Genomic DNA, 14,541 nt, shown 5'->3' with positions numbered 1-14,541 from the left:
GACTTCATGGGAGCACTTCATAAATGCATGGCTTTATTTCAGCTGGCAGTGGCTTGATATCAATGTATGAAATGTTGAGAGTCAATAGAAAGAAGTGGATGATTATAAAGAAGACAGAGCAGAGCCGTAGAAAGGCTAAATGAAAATGTGCTGTTAAGAAACTGTTAAATTTATAAATGTCCTTTGAAGATGCTGTGCTAGCAATTTTGGGCTGATTTGATGATTGATAATATACTGAAGTAGCCAATGTACTCAGGTCAGCATCAGTTGCTTTATTTAAAATTGTGCTCACTCAAACCATCCAAATTTCAGTGGATTTGATAGTATAAACTTGTTATGATATGGATTCAGACAGGAGAAACATAAAACAGGGGAAATCTTTTGTTTTTCAGCTCCACTTGTCATTATAGTGCATTTAATATTGTGCCCAAGGGGTTACTGATGATCATGGAAGTACAGATAGAACCACAATCTGCAGTGGGCGTTAGAATCAAGACATGCGATAATCAGTTTCAGGGATAGAGAAGATGTAAAATTTGTTTTTATTCATGAAAACACATGTGGTTAGCAGAGTTAATTCTTAGGTTTATATATGGGCCATACTTTGAATGTTCTTCTAGAGCTGAGCAGATAGTTCAGTGGGGAAAGTACACTAGGACCCAGGTTCCTGTCCTTAGTACCCACATTAAATGTCAGGTGTGATGGCATACATCTTTAGTCCCAGAGCTAGTGAGAGGAGATGCGAGGCTTTGAGAGGTTCCCTGGCCAGCCAGTGTATCCTAAATGGCAAGCTCAGACCTTGCCTGAAAAAATAAGGTGGAGAAAAAGCTTCAGGCTTCCACATGTGCCTACATAGGAAAAATGTACACATATGTACACATATGCACACACACACACACACAGAAAGAGAGAGAGAGAGAGAGAGAGAGAGAGAGAGAGAGAGAGAGAGAGAGAGAGAGAGAGAGAGAGAGATATGATTGATTGATTTTTGTGGTCACTAACCTCTATAAAGTGCACCATTGCTGCTGTGGAATAATCCTTTTGTACACTGTAAAGATTTGTTACTTGAATTGGTTTAATGAATTACTGATTGGACAGTAGCCTGGCAGGAAGTATAGGAGGGGTGACCAAACTAAGGATAATGGGTAGGCAGAGTCAGGAGTTGCCAGTAGGCACAGAGGGAGCAGGAGATGAACGTGCCATGCTAATAATGGTACCACCACATGTCAGAGTGTAAATAAGGGATATAGGTTAACTTAAAATGTAAAAGCCTGAGCTATTGGCTGAGCATTTACAATTAATATAAGCCTCGGAGTGGTTACTTGTAAATAGGCAGTTGGGACAAGAAACTTCTGTTTACACACTATTATATCATTTTGCTTTCTGAATTATCTTTGGATTTTTCATCTTCAAATACCTTTTACTGATTTGTTTCAGAGAAATCAGAAAGCAACGTAAAAGATCTGATAATTAAATTAAATGATGTGCAGCATTTTGGCCGTGCTTGAGATGGGTAAGATGTAGAAAGGCTTGTATATGGAACTCACCCATCATGTGTGAGCCATATTTCTGGATGCTGACCTGTTTGCTTTCATCTTTCTTGCTTTAGCTGGAGCATGCTGTTGTCTCTGGTTCAAAGTGATTGATCTGCAGATACAATCAAAGTATAAAATAATGAATGGAAAAGTTGAAGTTGTTGTTACTTTGCTGACCATCATTTCAAGTTGAGGTTTTCTAGGCTAGATTGTGTCTAAAGAAGGTCTTGCTTACTAGGGAACCAGCCCTCTATTGAGGATCTGTGTATGTGGAGCAGAGGTTAGTGTTTTTCTGAATCACTACCTCTGAGTATGTCTGGTTCTTTACACACTTTTTTTTGGAAAGATTTATTTGTGTTTCTGTGCTTTTTAGCTTGTGTTATTCAACTAGCCCCTTGATAAGTCAGAGAAGGCCCAACTGTCCCTAGCCAGTCCATCCTTTAGCTGGGTTAGACCAAGAGCATGTCCTGTCATCATCTGTACTGACTTTGAATTCTGCTGAGGCTGATCTTTTCCTGTATCTTACTCTTTGTTTTGGACTCTTTAGGCTTGACTCATTGAAGACAAGGTTGGAGCCTCACTTCTTACCTCTTCCATGAATGTCTTCCAGCCATTCTCTGTATATACCCCATCTCTAAGATACTTAAGAGTCTTTAGGGCTGCCCTGTTGTTAATCACATCTTCTTAGAAATGCACTTACAGGTTTTATAGGTTTTAGCAACACTACTGCCCTCCAGACACAGGCATTTTAAACCTTTGATGTCAGATCTGATCATTTAAGTAACAGGAATTTTTACATAGTAACATTTTTGAGTCCTCTATATCATTTTGCATAGTTTTATTTTAGTAAAAGTACCTGGTAGTGTAGAGATAAAAATAGATTCCTCACATAAGTTATTATGAGGAGCATTGGAACATGGCTCACACACACTAGTAGAAGGAGGCCTATCTGGTACTGTCTCTTAGGTGAACTCTTCCTCTAATATTTTCCATTTGGTTCTCTCTGTTAAAAGTTAAAATGTGTAAACATCTTGATATGTGTGATATAATGTGGTGATACATTGTGTACCCCAATAACAGTTGCCTGAAGATCAGAGGACAGAACAAGCCACTAGATTAAACATAGAAGCCAGGCAGTGGTGGTGCACACCTTTACTCCCAGCACTTGAGATCTCATGCCTTTGCTTGGGAAGCACACTCACCTTTAATCCCAGGAAGTGGTGACTGGGTGGAGAAAGGTATGTAAGGCGTGAGGAGAGAGGGACTAGAGGCTTTTCAGGCCGAGGAGTCCTACAGGTAAGAGGTGGCTTGTCCCTTTGTCTCTCTGATCTTTCAGCATTTACCCCAATATCAGGCTCTGGGTTTTTTTCTTTTTTAAATTATAAGACCTTTAGAAATCCAAACAGCATTTTGGAAGCTGTCCTAACACCCTTAGGTTTTAGTCTGTCGTAAAAATGCTTCTATGTATATGTAAACATGCATGTACAGTATACCTTTCATAGAGTTACTCATTTTAACAAAGTATTTGAAGAAACCTACACATCATCAGTAGAAAAACGAGTATCAGTGTTTTTGTCCTTTTAGATGGTAAGCGTGATCTGTCCTTATTGCTGTATAAATATTGGATGCAGTCAGTACAGATTCTTAATTTAGAAAGATGCCAAGTGGTGTGTTAAGATTTGTTTAAAAATTAAGTATGAGGATGTATGGATGGCCATGTATATGTATGTGCACATATGAAGTACACGGGAGGAGATAGAGTGGACAGTGTGAACTTACCATTTAAAATTTTCTTATTTGAGTTTTATTTCTGTACATTGTGTTATGTGTGAAATATGTGAGATTAATTTATTTTGTAGCCTTGGCTGGCCTGGGCCTCACTTTGCAGACAGGCTGGCCTCAAAGTCATAGAGATCTGCCTGACTCTGCCTCCCAATTGCAAGTGCTAGGATTAAAGGAACATACTGTTAGGCCTGACAAGATGAATTTTTTATATATTTATAAGTAAAGAATTAAAATCCACATGACTGTCATTGTTACCCTGGAAGATAAGATAACACATATGAAGAGCTTCTACAGTCCTAGTACCCAATGATGTTTGGAACGTGGCTGTGGTCATGGTGGTAATGGTGATTGTGATGACAAGATTTTACCCTAAACAAACCCTAGAGTCAAAAATTGTGACTTCCATCCTGCATGATATGTTAGTAATCTTAAAGAATACAGCATAAAGTAGGAGATATTTAATAGTTCTTGTGCATAGTTTTTTTTTTCGTTCTCTGTAATATTTTATTACTGTTTTTAAAGGTAAAGTAATTATAAATCACTTAACATTAAGGAAACTAGTCAAAAAAGTTATATTGCCAAAAAATGAGAAAGAATGCATCTAGCCAATGTTGGTATTCTTGACAGGTAACTCCTGTTTCCCTCTGGTTTTGTGGAACCTTGGTCAGTGCTGGCTATGTCTTATGGGCATGTTAGCTCAAAAGCAAGGGATTTTTTTTTTTTTTTGTGTGTGTGTGTGTATACACACAAACTATATATATATATATATATATATATATATATATATATATATTAGGGTCTGGTCCTGCCTTTTGGTGATTTCATCTGATGATCTGATGACTTACGTGAAGCTAATAGAAGTGAACTTGGTTTGTCAGGCCAGTCATCATCTGTTAACATTTGTCCTTGAGGGCTAGGTTTCCTAGACATATGTACCCATGCCCTGCAGAGCTATAGTCCTGAGTTGCTATTTTTAAATCCATGTCAAACTTCAGGAATTTTCATTGCCTTCAGTGGTTAATCTATTGCAAAGACTTTGTCTGCTTCATGTGTGTCTCCCTCTGATCTTTTGTGATCTGTTAGACAGCTTAGGCCTGACTGAGACATAAACGATCTTCTGAGACCTGGAAATAAGAAGCAAGTTCTGTGCCAGGTGGAGAAAAGCCACAATTAACACTATACAAGTACTTTGTGTTTCTCCTTCAATGTTGGAAGCCTTATGCATGAATAGGCTGTATTTATAATGCTATTAATAGATGTGTTTTTATTCTTTTTGTCTTGTACTTATGTGCTGATATTATTTTTGACCAGTATTGACATCTACAATTATTTAATTAAGTGCACAGATGTCATTCACATTGAAACTGTTGAGTGCTTATTTTGAACAAATATTCTTAGTTTGAAACTAACATGTTTTTCAACAACTACTAATTGGTTATAATGTAAACTATTGTCACTGCTCTTAGGTGAAACCAAATTATCTTGTTGTTTAGCATGTGAAATTTTTTTGTAGAAGTTGTATGAGTAATGATGGAACAGCTGATAATACTTTGCAAAGAGGAAAGTGAAAAATGGCTAATATTTTCTCTGCAGTACAATCACCTTTAATGTGGTCACAGTGCACAGTAAATGTTTCAGTTAGCAGATACCTGTACTTACCTTTTTCTTCTTCTGGGCATTTATTTGACTTTTTGTAAATAAGGAAGAGATGAGAATAGATTTTATTTTTGGGACCTTGTGACTTCAGAGGTATTGGCCATTTGCTTGATGCCTTTCTGGAGATTGGAAGAAGCAAAGAACTACCTCTTTAGCCCAGAGCTCTTGTCCGGCTTGTAGAACAACTGCAGAGGTGTACAGGTAATTGATTTGATTTCAGCTATTTCTCCCCTTAACATTTTAGTCTTATTTATGCAATACTATCTCTTGTGTTGGGGGATTAAAATAAATCCAAAGCTAAGATTGTTTTTTGGGTACAAATACTCTGAGAATAGATGATATTCTTAGCTGTAAGTTCAGGGTTATAAAAACTGAGAAACACAAGCTCTTTCTGTGGAAGAGAAAAGACATTGTGGTCTTATTATTTTAAAATCTCAAGGTCCTATCATGCCTGAGTAACTGGAAATTGGGGGAGTTTTCAGAAGTTGTTAGGGTGGCAGCCACCATTTGGGATGTTCAGAGAGTACAAGAGAAAAGAGAAGGAAACAAGCCCTTGCCTTCCTAGACTTTCTCATCTCTCTGACACAATACCCAAAGAATGGACTGCTGGGGCCAGTGATGGAGAAAGTGTGGCTCTGGGAACAAGAAGCGGAAGAGTTCTTTCATGGTGCTGCAAGAACACAATGCAGACACCTGGGAGAGACAGAGTCTGGTATCTATCTTTCAAGGTGCACCCTTGGTGACCCACTTCTGTTAGCAAGGTCACATGTGCTAAAGGTGGGGGAAACCTCCCCAGAAGCCCCATCAGCTCAGAACCAAGTGTTCAAGCACAGGTGTTTGTGGATTACATTTTATATTTTAGTTATTAAAGCTCCCATTGTTTCTACTCTTTTCTTTTTCTTTTGTCTTATTTGAGGCAGGGTTTCTTTGTGTAGCTTTGGTTCCTGTCCTGGATCTTACTCTGTAGACCAGGCTGGCCTTGAACTCACAGATCCGCCAGCGTCTGCCTCCCAAGTGCTTGGATTAAAGGCGTATGCCATCACCGCCTGGCCCATTGTTTCTTATATATTTACTTAATGCACTATTTGGTTACCATGACTATGCTCACTACCTGGCTTTATTTTTTAGCATATAGCATATCAACTGTTTTGGATCAGAGATAAAGTGACCTATTTGTTGGAACATCAAAGTGTGTGTGTGTGTGTGTGTGTGTGTGTGTGTGTGTGTGTGTGTGTGTGTATTTGGGAACCTTGATAGATACAGCTTTTAGTATTCAAAGCATGTAACAGGAATGGGAAGCCATTTATTTAACATTATTTATTAACTGTACATCCTGTTATTGTGTAATAGCTAACGCAAGCTTAGGAGCCTTACATAGCACCTACTTACTGTTCCATAGTTTCTGCAGATATCCAGTTATATCTCACTGGGTTTGCTCTTCAGGAGTTTGCAAGGCTGCAATCAAGGTGTCATTTGGGCTGTATGCTTACCCAGAACTTAGGTTCCCCACCCAAACTCAAATCAAGGTAGGCAGAATTCAAGTTCTTTGGGGATCTGGAAATTCTGCACCATTAACTGAGCATAACTAAAAGGAGCTTCCAGAGCTGATGATGTAATCAGTTGGTAGAATGCTTGTCCCATATGCATCATAAAACTGACTGTGGAGATTCACTAGTAATCTTAATACTCAAAAGAAGAAACAGGAGGATCAGGAATTCAAACTCATTCTTGGTTATATACTAAATTCCAGACCAGCGTAGGCTATAGGAGATTCTCAAAGCAAAGAAGCTAAAACAACAACCCTCCCTCAGCTTCCATGTAGCTAGCTGTCACAAAGCCCATGTCATCCTAGCAGGAGCTAGCTTTGCAGAGAAAATACAAGCCATGTTTTAGCACAAATCCTGGCTCCTGTCCTTTTTCTGCTGTCATATACTGGCCTCTTTTCCACTCACAAGCCAGCCCTGAAAAAGATGACCCAAGTTTAATATACAGAAGTTAGACATTTGATTTATCTGTTCCTAGAGAACTGAAGCAGTATAACATTCCTAGTTATAAATGCATATTTTCATGCCTAAGACTTATGTAACACAAATGGATTTTTAAAAACATTAAAATGTGTTAAATTGAAAGTTTGACAATTTTGCAAACTAGTTATTATTATTATTATTTTTTAGCACAAATTCTGCTTCTGTCAGCAGGAGTACTAGCTCTAATTACTGAAATAAATTGTCAGTGCAGTGTTAAGTAAGGGTTTACTGGTGAGCATTTTGTAAAGGGTAGAATAGGAGTGCATGAAGTAGATTTGGGCATTGTCCTGCGTTTTCTTCCTTGTGAGACCCTGGCTACCCTCTTCTGATAGACGAGACTGCAGTTTGAGCTACAGTTTTCGGGATGTTACAGTGCTGGTTTTGACTTTGTGTTTTAGTGGTGTTTTTTAAGGTTCCTGCCTAGTCACTTGTTGCTTGGGCAGTCTTTAGTTACCTTAGTCTTTCTTGGTGTTTGGGATATGTGTACCCTTTTCTTCCTGCTCCCTTAGCACACTAAGTTGATCAGCTTAGGCCCCTTGTCCTCTTGACTGTTGGTGACAACATTCACATACTTAGTTATATCCACTTTTCTCTCAGATTGTGTACTTACTAGTATCAGCACATTTTCGTAATTCCACTAGTTTTAATAACTAATGTGAGTGTGTCACCTTCATATCATTGTGTAAGTTAACATTGCTTGGCAATGTGAAACTCTTGATGATTGAGCTTCCATAGGATGATGCGGTAGTATGAGTTCCTTCATCAACTCAGGCATGGGTGGCCTAGGTTAGCCTATGAAGGTTGTTTGAGGATGATCTTTCAGTGTTTGGAAGTACTGGCTGTACAAAGTCAGTTTGTACAGCATAGACTGGTTTGCATTCTAAACTAAATTAGATCTTTTCTGGATCTTATTCTCTTCTTCTTTAGGATTACCAAATTTGACTTATGATCTTTTTGGTGTTGAGTTAGGATCTCATGTAGGACAGTCTGACTTCAAACTCAGTAGACAGCTGAGCATGGCTTTGGCCTCCTGATCCTCCTCTCCATATCCCCCAAGTGTTTGAATTACAGGTGTATATACCATGCCTGGCTTGTCATAGGATCTTTTGTTTTTTTAATCGTTTAAGAATTTCTTAAATTTATATAGTACATTTTGGTCAAATCTACCTTTTTTTCTTCCTTTCAAATTCCCTGATTTGGCCCCTCCCTCTTTTTCCTCTCAAATTTGTTCTCTCAGTCTCTCTTTTTAAATAACTTTGAGAATTTCATGCAATATATTTTAGCTGTAACCTATCCCTTTTACTTTTTCTCCTTGGTTCTCCACCCCCTTCATATCCTCTTAAAAAATTAATTTAATGGTTCCTCAACTTCCATTTGTACTGTCCATATACTTGTGGGTTTGGGTCTGTACACTCCTGTGTACCATAGTGCGTGAAGTCTTAGCTAGAGCAATAAAATACAAGAAGAATATAAAGGGGATGCACATAGGAAGAGACACCTAAGTATCATTATCTGTAGATGATATGACTCTATACAGAAAATATACTAAAGTCTGCACCAGAAACTTCTTACACTGGTAGACATGTTCAGCATAGTTGCTCTGTCTCTTTTTCCTTCCTTTTAACCACATAGGTAGCTTCTCTGTACTTGTGAAGAAAACTGATTTTCCCATTCCAACATCCATTAGTTGCCAATAGCTGGCTCCCTAGCTGGGCTGAGACTTCATGAGTCCCTCCTCTATTCATGCTAGGACTTTGGCTGCTTATCATGTGCAAGTCTTGTAGATGCAGTCATGGCCACTGTGAGTTCATGTGTGCAGTGCCACTGTTATAGCCAGAGAAGGCTGTTTTGCTCAGCCTCCCGCTAGTCTGGCTCTTAGAGTCTTTCTGTCTTCTCTTCTGTGATGATCCCTGAGCCTTAGTGAGGAAAGAGTTGGAGATGTGACATGGTTGTCACATTTAGAGTGGAGCTTTCCACCACTCACTTATTCTCTGCATCTTGACAAATTGTGGTTCTGTGTATTAATTGCCATCTCTTGTAAAAAGAAGCTTCTTTGTGCTGGCTTCAGCAGCACATATACTAAAATTAGAATGATACAGAGAAGGTTAGCATGGCCCCTGCACAAGGATGACATGCAAATTCATGAAGTGTTTCCCATATATATATATATATTTTAACAAAAAGAAAAAGAAAAAAAAGCTTTGTTGAGGGATGAGAGATGAACTATTCTTTGGGTATAAAGATAAGAACTTAAGGAGAAATTTATTACTATATCTGTTTAGCAGAATAGTAGTGTAGATTCTCCTGTAGGACCTATAACCTAGCTAGCCATGTGTTTTGGCCCATTTAACAGCACCAGACATAAGTTCTGTCTTGTGGAGTGACCCTTAAGTCTATGAAGAAAGTGGTTGGTTACTCCCATAATATTTGTACTACTGTTGTACCACTTGGCATAGCTTTCAGAGCTGGTCATTATTGTAGCTCACTGAGTTCATTACTGGGTGAGACTGGTAAAATTTTTTTTCTTCAGGCAGCACACATAGCGCCTTCCAGCACTATGAAAGCTAGTCAGTAGGGAGGGATGAAGCTTCCCTCTTTGTACCAGTTATTTTTATGGAACTATTGGAGGAATATTGGTGTTATTTCTTGGAAAGTCTGGTAGAATTCTTCGCTGAAGCAACCTGGCCCTGGGCCTTTTTAAAATTACTGCCTTTATTGTTATGGGTCTGTTTAAGGTACTTAACTTCATCTTGGTTTAACATTGTTAGGTCATCTGCATCTAGAAATCTTTTTTTTTTTTAGATTTTCAATTTTAGTGGAATATAAATTTTAAAGTATGTCCTTACGATTTTATGAATTTTCTCAGTGTTGTAATGTCTCCCTTTCAGCTCTCATTAATTTGGGTCTTTTCTCTTTTTCTTTTGGTTATTTTGGCAAAAGTTTTGTCAATCTTGTGAATCTTTGCAAACAACTAACCTATATATTTTTTGTTTCATTTTATTGGTTTTTCAGTCCTGATTTTGATTCTCTCTTCCCATTTACTGTTTTTGAGTCTTATTTTATAAACCATGCAAGGTGCATGTTTAGTTTATTAATTTGCGTTCTCTCAAATATTTTGATGTTGGTACTTAGTCCTATTAACTTTCCTCTTAGGACTACCTTCATTATGTCCCATAGATTTTGGTATGTTTTGTTTTAATTTGTATTGAATCCTAGGAATTTTTAATAATCCTCCTTGATATCCCCCTTGACCCAGTTGTCATTTAGTAGTGTGTTGTTCAGTTTCCATGAGTTTGTGTACTTTCTTTAGTTTATATTGCTATTGATATCCAGCTTTATTATTATGATCAGGTAGAATGCAGGATGTTATTTCATTTTCCCAAATTTGTTGAGAATTGTTTTGTGTCCTAAAATGTGGTTGATTTTGGAGAATATGAGCTATTGATAAAACCTTATATTCTTAGCTGTGCGGTGGCGGTGCACATCTTAAATCACAGCACTTGGGAGGCAGAGGCAGGCAGATCTCTGAGTTCGAGGCCAACCTGGTCTACAAAGTAAGTTCCAGGAAAGCAAAGACTAAACAGAGAAACTCTGTCTTGAAAAACAACACCACCACCAACAAAACAAAACAAAACAGAATGTGTATTTTTTATGTTTAGGTGAAATGTTCTGTAGATGCCTGTTAGGTCCATTTGATTAATGGTATCATTTAACTCCAGTGTTTGTCTCTTCAGTATTTTTGCAGATGACTTGTCTGTTGGTGAGAGTGGGGTATTGAAATCACCCACTATCAGTGTATTGGGAGTTTATGTCCAGTAGATTTTTTTTTTTAATGAAATTGGATACACATGTTCTCAACATGTATATGTTGAGAATTGTGTTAGCTTCTTGGTGGATTGTTCATTTGATAAATAAAGTAACCTGCTTTATCTCTATTCACATTCTTGTACTGAAACTGAGCATCGTTCTTTTTGGTGTCATCTGAACAATCTGATTGTATTATTTCATTTTCCCCAGCCCTGTACAGATGAGATGCTGTAACTGTTGATGTTTTGACTTTCTCCTACTGGAGAAATTGAGAGAAACTTATCATAGAGTAAAAGTTATGACATGCTCTAGCTCCCCGTGTAGTGAAAGTGAAAGGAGGTGAAAAAGTAGAGCTATACTCAAGTATCCTTAAGCTGTACCACCTCATAGGCTTGTCTGTGCCCAGGATATGGGTGGCCAAGTGTTCCAGGGACTCTGTAGATGGAAGGACAAGCTCCCTAGGAGCTAGTATCACATGGACCTATCTGGGGAGTGATGTGTGGGAGAAAGGCCATTCTGTCTTGTAGAAACTCATGTCTCTGTGGTTGGTATATACTATAAGTTTGACAGGTTAAAACTTCTAACAGTGAAATTATTCCTCTAGTTTCTTTAAGGAATAAAAAGCTATTTGTTAGCTGAAATACTCAAGATACTTGGAATTGGCCCTTGTTCATTCTAGTGGCTGGAACAATCCTTGTTCAGATCTGAAGTGTGCTGTGATTCTTTGCTTTGTCTTTCCATGCTCAGTTTCAAAGTATGTGGTCACCCAAATGGATGTATGTATTTCAGCCCACCTAATGTTACAGAAGTCACTGTGTCTGATGTGGCATTTCAAAGCAGGTCGCCTCACCACTGTGGTTATGTGTAGGAACTGGCCACTGCTGTGGGCTGATGCCTTGCCCTCTGCCAAAGTGTTTGATACCATTGCTGTGCAGGAGTGGGTTTGCGGACATAGAAGTAGGACCTAATGGATATGTACTCTAGACCTGGAAATGGGTTGTGGGTGTTTGGCCCTGCGATAGATTTCTAATTCCATTTTCTCATACATGGGGGCTGCTAGCTGCATATTTTTAATTATGGGCTCCCACAGTTACCACTTGAATATACTTCAGCTTTCTAGTTTGCTGACAGTGGAGGCTGTTGAGAATGTGATCCGATGTTAGAGCCAGAACCAAATCACTACTTTATTACAGGACCCATTACTCCAAATGATACGCTCTGCTCATTAGCCAGAAGCACAGGACAAAGGGTGAGCAGACGTGGCCTGGGTAGCTGAAGTTGATCCCAAATACTGTGATCTAAGTTTCATAGTTGGATCTGGAGTTTAGATTCTTGCAACGTTGCTGTGTAGCTTCAGCATTTCATTCTTCCCTCCCTGCAAAGAGGGTCTTTCTATATTTGACCCAAGCTAGCCTTGAACTCATGACACTCTTCTTACCTCAACTTCCTGAGTGCTATGATTGCAAGTGTGAGTTACCTTGTCCAGCTTCTAGAAAATAGTAGCTGGAGTTTTCTCTCTGAGTCCCACCAAGCCCCAACAGTCTGACAGCCCACTTATAATAAACACATAGACGTTTATATTAGTTAAACTGTTTGACCTAATGGCTCAGGCTTCTAGCTATCTAGTTCTTACATCTTAAATTAATCTATTCTATAAATCTATACCTTGCCATGTGACTCATTGCTTACCGGCGTCTTCACGTGCTGCTTGTCATGGTGGCAGCTGGCATTCTCTCCCTCCTCCACCTTCCACTTCCTAGAATTCTCTCAATTGTCCTCTCTGCTAGTCCCACCTATACTTCCTGCCTGGCCACTGGCCAATCAGTGTTTTATTTATTGACCAATCAACAATTTTACATGCAGACCATCCCACAGCACTCCCCCCCCCCTTTTTTTTTAAAAGGGGAAGGTTTTAACTTTTACACATCTCCAAAGCTAGCTTGGTATATTTGGGAATTTGGGCGTAGCTTCTCTTACTACTTCCTGCTGGACCGGGGCGCTATATTTTACGGGGACACAAAGAAAATTTTAGGATTATGGAGTAGTCCGTGAGGGTGTATTGTCTGAGCCAGTTGCCTTGAAAGGGTTCTGGATGTTCGATCATTTCGGCCTTGGTGTCATCGGATACCTTTTCATGGGGTCTTGGCTGGTCAAACCTGATGTATCTTAATCTGGATCAAATCCATAGCCTCTGGCTTTCTGTGGAAACAAAACAGAGCCTCCTTTCCAAAGCAACATATCCTTTCATCCAAATTTTGAAATCAAAGTATCTTTAAAATATACATTTTGGCATAACTCAACAGCTTTTACAATCAAATGTTTTTCTTCAGTTATGAGTATCAAAGAGAACATAATCCAGATTTTCTGTGTGGTAGCCATCTTTATGTTGCTTATTTTTTATATTACTGTGAGCCTATTTCTTTCAACTGCAGCATTCTAAGACTGTAATGGTGCTGTGGCTGCTGTCTCCACCCACTTCAGCTTCCCGATATGGCAGTGGTATGTTTTCTGCCAACTCTGGGAGCCATCAACTCTAAGAAATAGTGGGTCTATGCTTCCATCAAAGCAGCATGTAGTCTACAAACCTCTTTTTTTTTTTTTTTTGTTTTGTTTTGTACTAGCAAAGGCTAAATCCACGATGCAGCTTAATGTGCCACTTGCGGAGGCCTCATTACCGCCATACTGCGGGTCAAGCACACACACGCTAGGAACCCGCCATAGTAGCTCAAACATGCCGGCTGCCACTAACTTGAGAGAAACAACTAGGAACTGTTTTTAGCTCCGTTTTACAATCTTTTTTCTCATGTTTTAGGTGGAAACTCTTGCCCCACGTTGGGCGCCATTTGTAGATGGAGTTTTCTCTCCGAGTCCCACCAAGCCCCAGCAGTCTGACAGCACACTTAAAATAAGCACACAGATGCTTATATTAGTTAAACTGTTTGGCCTAATGGCTTAGGCTTCTAGCTATCTAGTTCTTACATCTTAAGTTAATCCATTCTATAAATCTATAAATCTATACCTTGCCACATGTCTCCCTCCTCCGCCTTCCACTTCCCAGAATTCTCTCAATTCTCCTCTCTGTTAGTCCCACCTATTCTTCCTGCCTGGCCACTGGCCAATCAGTGTTTTATTTATTGACTAATCAGAACAATTTGACATACAGACTAACCCACAGCAGAAAATAGTAGTGGTCTTTAATTAGGATGATATATATGAATTGCATGGTTAGTGATTCAGCCGGAGGTGACTGTAAGGAAATAATTGCCTTTTGTGCTCTTGATTCTTTGCTATAGAGGGGAACAATCTCATTGCAGGCTACTCTTCTGATACTGAAGTATATCAAGGACTGCTAGGCCTGCATAGACTGTGAGGCTCATTGACTGATGGGCCTTGGGATTAGGTGCAGCTTGAGTCTCTATTGTAAAGTAGTAGGAAGGTGGAACTTCTATTCTCTGGTGTTTAGAGCTGAGGCTTTTGTAACAAGATTGGGGTTAGACAAGGTCATCAAGGTGTAATCCAATTACTAATCCCAGTGGTTTATAAGAAGCAGGTTCAGAAGAGACGTGTACTCCTGTTGTGTGACAGCTTGTGTTACCTCAGGACTTCTCAATGAGAAGATTGTCTTCAGGTTCTGACCTTGGGAATCTAGGATTGTGAATTAAATAACCTGTTGAACTTCAGGTGTTTGTTTCAGCAACACACCTTGACTCAGCAGAGTGTGTTTGTGTGGA

General features: G+C 39.1%; 1 protein-coding gene and 1 non-coding gene across 5 annotated transcripts in view; both read left to right on the top strand.

The window, feature by feature from the left end:
- Window positions 1–14,541, top strand: part of Fars2 (phenylalanyl-tRNA synthetase 2, mitochondrial) — a 456,276-nt gene that overhangs the window by 66,400 nt on the left and 375,335 nt on the right. The window lies entirely within an intron of this gene.
- Window positions 9,059–9,165, top strand: LOC114702235. The gene has a single exon (XR_003735942.1). It is a non-coding gene; the product is annotated as a U6 spliceosomal RNA (small nuclear RNA).

This window comes from Peromyscus leucopus, chromosome 5, assembly GCF_004664715.2.
Source record: "Peromyscus leucopus breed LL Stock chromosome 5, UCI_PerLeu_2.1, whole genome shotgun sequence".
Taxonomy (NCBI): domain Eukaryota; kingdom Metazoa; phylum Chordata; class Mammalia; order Rodentia; family Cricetidae; genus Peromyscus; species Peromyscus leucopus.
This window is presented reverse-complemented; position numbering and strand designations above follow the sequence as displayed.